The 8279-nt window shown below is 45.0% G+C and overlaps 1 long non-coding RNA gene across 1 annotated transcript; it reads right to left on the bottom strand.

The window, feature by feature from the left end:
- Positions 1-792: 792 nt before the first annotated feature.
- On the bottom strand, positions 793-1579 carry LOC119478424. Its single transcript, XR_005204443.1, has 2 exons — positions 1439-1579; positions 793-1227 (listed from the first exon to the last, which is right to left on the bottom strand). It is a non-coding gene; the product is annotated as an uncharacterized LOC119478424 (long non-coding RNA).
- Positions 1580-8279: the final 6700 nt, after the last annotated feature.

Raw genomic sequence — 8279 nt, forward strand, 5'->3', positions numbered from 1 at the left:
CCATCTTTACAACATTCAAACTTTTTCTATTTGCATCTTTTAATTCACACATTTTTTTTGCTCCTACACCTAACTGAGCAGTTGTTACTGAAAAAAATGTCAGTCCTTGTTCTAGTTTTGTCACACACACACACACACACACATACACACACACACACACACACACACACATACACACTGCGTGAATCATAGCGGGGGGGCTCCAGGTTTCCGTCCTGGCCTTAAACTCCCTGCTTCCTAATTTGGCCAATATGCAGGTAATATGTGGGGTCGCAACATCTCAATTATCACACCTCCTGTCAGAGGCTCCCAATCCTCCACTCGCCGCTACCTTCCCCTCCAACATGCCGTCACCCCCCGCCCTCACCCCTCCCGCAGTGACTTTTATTGCTTCATTAGTATGCTCCACATGCTCCGACGCACACCCACGCTCCGCGAGCCTCCAAACCCTAACAACTTTTGGCAGATCAGTGCGTGATGAGGGGATGATGAGGGACTCTTTCTGCTAAAAGCCCACCTACCTGGCGCCGTGGCCCATTTTTGTCCAAGTGTGCGCCCAACCTGGTGATGCAGAAAGTAGGGGGAACAGCTGGGCGAGCTGGCGTGAAGGTTTTTCTGGGTGTCACACCTGAAATATCACAGCAGATGAGATGACCTGCCTAGGAGTGGGTATTGCTTGAGGTTTTTTGATACCATTACCGATATGATACCTGAGTTTTGGCACCAATAGCTTTTATTTTAGTATTCCAAACCTCCTAATGCATCAGTGTTAAACCTCTTCACTGACAGGCCTGTTTTTTTAAGTTATAGAGGGGCGAAGTCCCTCCCCCTCTGTTGGACCCCATGGGACCTTATTTCGTTGACGGTAGTCAACGTCGAGAGGCAAATATTGTTTTGATCCCGTTTGAATTGCGCCATGAATCACACAAATGATGTTTATCAATTTGAAATATAATTTTGCAAGTCAAGAAAGTAACAGTTTGTTGTAGTATAATTTAGTTTCGTGTGAAACCGCTCAGTGAACAACGTCTCTCGTCACAGCATACGTCACCAACACTAGCTAGCCAGCTTAATTAGCTATGTTCCACGCACTAATGTAACGTTATCTTACCTGATGTGTTTCATCCAGCGATTCCTGGTCTTTTTTATCAGCTGGGAAGTGAAAGAACGACCGAGACCTGTTGCTCCTGTGAGTACATCCCAGTACGAAACACACAGGCATCGTAGCTTCAGAGAGAGAGACGTCACTACGCGACTTTTGGGTTTGTAGTCTTTAGAATTACGTATTTTCACAGTCTGATACTTCAGCAGTTTTACGACAAACTGCAACTTTCTTGACTTGCAAAATTATATTTTAAAATGACAAATATCATGTATGCGTTTCATGGCGCAATTCAAACGGGATCAAAAAAAGATTTGTCTCTCACCGTTCATTTACCGTTCATATTTTTTCTGAAATAAGGTCCCATGGTGGTCCACCGGACTTCACTTCTCTATAGCAAAGACGACAAAGTTTCCCAAAACGCCAAATTTTTCAGGGTGAATTTTGGGGAAATGTGTAAAAAAAATGTTGCGTCTTGGGTTTGAATATTTAATTCAGTGTATAATTAATCGTGATTAATCACACATTAATCGCACATTTTGTATCTTGTTAAAAATGAACCTTAAAGGGAGATTTGCCAAGTATTTAATGCTCTTATCAAAATGGGATTGGGCAAATATGCTTGCTTTATTCAAATGTATGCATATATTTATTATTGGAAATCAATTATCAAAACAATGACAGACATTGTCCGGAAACCCTCACAGGTACTGCATTTAGCATAATAAATATGCTCAAATCACAACATGGCAAAACCAAGCCCAACAGGCAACAACAGCTGTCAGTGTGTCAGTGTGCTGACTTGACTATGACTTGCCCCAAACTGCATGTGATTATCATAAAGTGGGCATGCCTGTAAAGGAGAGACTCGTGGGTATCCATAGAACCCATTTTCATTCACGTATCTTGAGGTCAGAGGTCAAGGGACCCCTTCGAAAATGACCGTGACAGTTTTTCCCCACCAAACTTTAGCGTAAGTTTGGAGCGTTATTTAACTTCCTTCGCGACAAGTTATTATGACATGGTTGGTACCAATGGATCCCTTAGGTGTACTAGCTTCATATGATGCCAGTATCTTCACTCTAGCTTTAAAACTGAGCCCGCTACATCCTCTGAAAGATGCGTTACTGCATTGAAGAGATTGGTTGCTGTTAAAACGAATTTGCTGTAACTCGTTATTATCTCGTTAACTATGACAGCCCTACAGACACATTAGTACATACGTACTACCAAATATAGAGGTTGGGTACTCATCACCATACCTGCCACAGATCACACCTGACACAAATCACTCACCTTGGCCAGCTTTCTTGTGCACCTGCTCTCTTACAGCGATGTCTGATTTCTGTGTGAAATACCTGTTGGGATGCATGCAAGCATGTTATATATCCTGTCACAGCCATCCATCCTACAGCTAAGCAGGTATGTCCAAGGTGTGTTTTAGAGAGTGTGTGCTCATGTTCTGGTGCGTATGTGTGTGTTGGTGTTCAGCGTGGAGAATAAGACCCCAGAAAATGCTCATTAGAGTTGACCTTGGCACTTGGAGCCGCCGTTTGATGGATCGGGTACAGGGCCAAACAAGCCCCTGGGGAGCCATGATCTTATCTCTTATTGTACACACACACCTCCCCCCCTGTGTTGACCCTGCCCCCCCACACCCCTTCCGCGCTCACTCACACTCCTCTGCTCTACACGCATCACAGGCAGAATAAATCTGTGTCTGACACCACAGGAAAAAAAAGAGAGGGGAGGAGTGGGGAGGCCTGAGGGAGTAAAGGAGAGAGAAGGCAGTGCTTGAAGAGAGACGGAGGGAGGGGGGGGGGGGGGAAGGGAGGGCGACAGGAGGAGAGAAAAAACACACAGAGAAGGCCGAGGAAAAACCAATAGCTCACTGAGGTGTCATTACCTACATAAGTCAGATGGTGTGTGTGTTTAAAAAAGAAAAACCTGCTAGGCCCATGGAGTGTTAAAGGGAAACTGAGGAAATTGGCTGAGTGGGGGGAGGAAGGAAGGAAGGAAGAGGGGTGAGGATCAGTGGATGATGAGTCTGAGATGAAAGAGGAGACTCTCAGGTGTCTCTGTAGCGCGTTCACAGTTTGTTCTGTTCCTCTTACCTGTCCTTCTTCTCTGTGACACACATATATAGCAACAAACACACACACTATTGCCACCGCCGCTACCGCCACCGCCACCGCCACCCTCCCCTCTGCTCCCAACCAGGGGACACACCAAACACACAAAGAGACATGAGGCAACATCCACCTCCAGGATGGCAAAGTTTCTCCCCCACCACCACCCAGCATCCCCATATTCACAGGGGTGGCATCACAGGCTTGCGGGCTCTTTGTGTTCTCTTCTTCTGCTGCCGCGCTACGGGGAGAAAGTGACACTCTGAAGTCTTAATTGAGGTTTACCTGGTGTTTTTTTTTTTTTTCTCCCTCAGTGTTGTTGTGTGTTAAAGTGCGGTTTAACTTTATAATCAAGCCTACAGGGGGGTGAAGCGAGGAGAGCGAGGAGCGTGTGATGACATTACAAACACGGTTGTTTACCGGGCTGCTAGCAGCAGCTAGCTCGCTACCTGCATCTAGCGAAACAACAACAACAAAACTCTGCCACATTCTCGCTGTCAGTCAACAGCCCTCTAAACAAACCTCTTAGTGTTCCCAGAAAAAGGAATTTGAGTCGAATGCAACTATTTACTGAATCTTTGGGCATGTTTGAATGGCTCCCTCTATTTTCTCTTTGCACTCCGTCCCCCCATACCTCCGCTCCTGTCTGTCAGTCTGTCTTTGCAGAGATCTGGGAGGGACTGAGAGACTGATGTCTCAGCTCCTCCAGGATCCCACCAGGAACGCCTTTTGACAGTTGCAGGAGCAGCAGGATACAGCGCAAAGATGTTGCTGTAATTGCACCTGGTTGCGTCATGAAAAAGTAATAATTTGCTGTCAAGGACGTCAAGGTGTCAGCGTTCGGCAGGAGTTGATAAGGTATTGACTGCCTCCAGAGTGCTCACTCACTCACTCTCACTCATACTCCTTTATAAAGTTGACTCCCAGAGAAAGAGGGAGACAGCAGAGGTTGGGGAACAGGGGAGAGAAAGAGGGAAGTGAAAGAGAAGGGAGGGAGATAAAAAAGGACGAAAGGAGAGAGAAATGAGCAACGGAAGAAATAGGCTAAAGACAGTCAATCTGTGCGCTCTGAGCTCCGAGACATTAATTGCACTCTATTTGCCACTTCGCAAACCCCGTTCATTTATAATACATGCACAGATTGTGTTAAATTATACATAAGCGATCAACAGGCTAAAGCAGCGTGGCGTGCTCCCCGCAAGTTGAATAATACACAATTACCACCTGGCTCACTCTTCTATTCACTTTGATTACTGTCGCACGGGTCGCGACTCGCCACTGATTGACACTCGAAGGTAGGGGGAAAAAAAGAAGCTGTGACTTCTTGTTGCGAGGTGGACCCTGCCGCTCCCAGTGAACCCCGATCTTAGAGCGAACACAAAGCCTCATGGGAGGGTCGAGCTCCTCAGCTGAAGCCAAACACACAGGTGAGCGATTGTGTGTCTTTGCTCGGTGTTGAGTCAGGGTCGAGGTCGAGGCCCTGAAATCAAAGAGTGTGTGTGTAATGTATGGCAAGGGCACAAATGAGTGCGGGTTCACATAGGAACAGCTTAGTTTTGCATGTTAGAGTGCTCTTATTTTGAAAGACTTTCTATTGTTTTAAATGTTTCTATACTTGCAAATACCCAAGGAATATGTTTTATGACACCTTAGTTTGAGAAATAAAATCAAGTTTTAAGATGTAATAGAGTTTTAAAAGTTTTTTAAAAACAACAAAAGAAGCGAGAGATGTTAAATGTTGATGCTTTCTGTACTTAACTGTTTTTGACATCGACTATTACAATTGTTTGATACCAAAAAAACACAGACTGTTCTCATACAGTGTGCGTAGCTATACCTAGGAAAAGTAATGCACTGTATTTTGTATATATCCCATGAAATCAATGCATATTTAATCCATGTAATCGTGAACTAGGAAGTATTAAGAGGGGATGGGTTGGTCAAAAAACACAGGACTTCCACCCAGGAGACCGCGGTCCGTGAACCCAAAAGTCAACGTTGATTTATTTGTCATTTAACTTCCGTACTTAAGTTACGCCATTTCCGTAGTTATTTTAATCCAAACCACAATCTGTTCTGAAACCTAACTAAGTAGTTTTGTTGCCTAAACCTAACCAAGTTGTTTCCTGTGAAGACGGAAGTTTATTTTGATAAGACTGTATGCATTTAAGGAGCAGAAATTGACACATGTTGCTGAACATTCATAGGAAAACGAATGAAAAATTAATAACTTTTCTTAAGATGTCATACGAAGTGTTTGAGGATACGTTGAAACTATTAAGGTTAGATCCCCAGCCCATCTTAGGAGTAGAAGATGTTAGCCGACCTTAAAGAGCTATAGTACCAAAAAAGACAAACTGATGCACTGGCTCACATCGACTCGTGTCTTCTGTCTGAAGTTGCACTTGAAGCTGCTGGTGGCCATCTGACCGCCATGTTCTGATCCTACCTAAGAGGAAATAACTTCTAAGTAATCTCCACTTGTACTCCAAAGAACATCACAGAGAGATAAACAAAACAAACTTGACAACCATCTCCACGCCGCTGTGAATCTGATTGAACAGTGTTGTCACATGCTCCGAATACAAATTGAGAAATATATAATTTTTTTCAAATAAACTGGCGCTGTAAAGTTTTGCTTAACTTAACTCTGGCGATGTGAGTCTGTGGTCTTCAGTTTGTGGAATAAAGGGAAAGGCAGAGGAAAAAAAACAAGGAGAAACTGAACTACATGGGTGAAGTCACTGATGAACTAAGCTAAATAGCCAGTCCGAGAGCTCTTTCTCCTTATTTACACACATTTGCAAGTGAAATCTTCAATAGTCATTGTGGAAAAAAAAATATTAAAAAGAAATCAGCTTTGCCTTCCAAATGCTTTGACTGGTGTTGCTGCTTGCAGCTGTAAAATAGAACTATTTCCTATCTTTTTCTTGTGTTGTGTTGCAGCAATTCAACCAGCCAATCATGGCCCACCCTTAAAGAAAGCAGCGTCTTGTTGAAATTCAAGTGAAATACAGTGGCAGTTGAACACTTTCTCTTTGGGGTTGTGGTGCATTTCAGCTGCAAAAGCCTGCACACGGGGTCACCAATTACCTCCAAAACCAAATCAGTTAAAGAAATTAAAGACTATCGACGGTTGGAAAAAGTGACTAAGTATTAAGAAGTGTGAGAGTCCGTTCAGGGCGGACGGAAGGGGTGGTGGATGGGTCAAACAAACACAAGACTTTAAACCAGGAGACCGGTGTTTGTGTCCCGTGTGAAACTAAAAGTAATGTTGACTTTTTTGTCACGTCAGTCTTTAGTCACTTGAGTCGTTGGTATAGTCAGTCCTGTGAGAAACGTGAGTCTCTAGTCAGTGAAGTTAAACCTAACTTCCTGTGAAAACGAAAGTTTATTTTGAAAGGACATTATGTATGTACGAGCGGATATTGACACTCCGTCCCTGGTCCGTCCAAAAGTAACGCAACAGGGGTACCCCGTGCAGCGGTCTCAGCGGGCACTTTCAGAAAATACTTGAGGTGATTGGATGAACCATCTGTCAATCAAACTCTTGTCAACGCCAGTCAGGAGAAGAGCAAAAACATCTTTTCCATCGAGAAAAGCCTTCAGTTCCGTTCTTTGCTCTTTGTTCAATGAAGAAATAGTCTCCAGTTCTGATATAACTGATGCTCTTCAGGAGCCGTCATTGTTGTTTAGAACGAACAGTCGCCTCACACACACCTAAGCTTGCCGGACACAAACGCATAACTTGACAAGATGGATATTCGTGTGATATGTGATCCCGCGAATCTTGCGTAATCTCGTGACTTCGCAAGAATCCAGCTGCCGTGCAAGGTAAGGACACATCACCAAAACTGTGGCAACAGTTAGCAACTAGCACTTAACGGCACTCAAGGGGGTGAGTTCGGCACGTCACGGCCACTTCAACCTGCAGCCTTCATTGACAGGACAATCTCTCTCCAACCAGTATTCACCCAGCTGCTCTGTGATCTTTGATCGGGGAAAGGCCCTCTGAAGTAGGATGAAGCCCGGGGCTCGAGCTTTAATATCCAACTTCCCCCCTCCCTTCTCTTTCCTCTTGATGTCGTCCAGCCATTTCATCGAGATAAAAACAGACTGATGATGGCACGTTTGACAGTTATAACATGCAACACAGCATCCACATGTGTGAGAAGAAAAAACACCTGCTTCAATCTCTGCCTCTTGAATGCGCCACCCTGGCTTAGCATAAGGGGAATGCCCCCTGCTTCAAAGCTGGGGGTGACGTAAGCTAAAAGCCCTCTCCGAGCGTCAAGCGAAAGCCACCAATACAGCAATGCAGTGGTTATCTGTCCTCATTGTTGCTTAATGAACCGTCAATGGAGCAGCTTGGACCAGCTTATAGACTTCTCATTGTTGCGCAGGGGCTCCCAGGGTTGATAGATTCGGCATTAAGGGTCAGGATTTGTGGAGCTGGAGGCGCAATCCTTCGGATGTTTCCCAGAGATCTAAAAGCCAGTTAATCAGCTCTCCCTTCATGATCTCCCTGGCTGTTCATCTTCCCATGGACGCGTTCTATCAGTCTTTTTACCAACCGGGCCTCCTCGCGCTTTCTGTGCCTTTTCTTCTGCCGTGTTTGTGTTTGGGATTTGCCCAAGTGGCCCCCAGATCAGTTGCCCTGACCCCAGCTCGGAGAGAATGGTTTTGAGTCTTAGCTGCAGCCTCTCTTACATTTTAATCACAGCTCTGTGGTTCTCTGTCGCCGCCACACACACACTCACACAGAAATGCACGCCGCACTTTTTTCTTTCGGTAAAATGATCAGCACAGTAGATGCTATGATGATTCTCTTTAACCTGTACTTCCAAACTGCGGCGAAGATAAACTCATCTCTCGCAGCGCCTCCTATAATTAAGCCTGCTGTCTTTATTTCTCTTGGATCACCTTGCATTAAAAATTTCCCCCTGGATATCAAGTCTCCCCCCCTCCCTCCCTCCCTCCCTCCTTCCAACTGCATCCCCCCTTCTTGCGCAGTTTGTCAGCTGAAGTGATTGCCTCCCTCTCCCGCC

Source organism: Sebastes umbrosus, chromosome 19, assembly GCF_015220745.1.
Source record: "Sebastes umbrosus isolate fSebUmb1 chromosome 19, fSebUmb1.pri, whole genome shotgun sequence".
NCBI lineage: Eukaryota > Metazoa > Chordata > Actinopteri > Perciformes > Sebastidae > Sebastes > Sebastes umbrosus.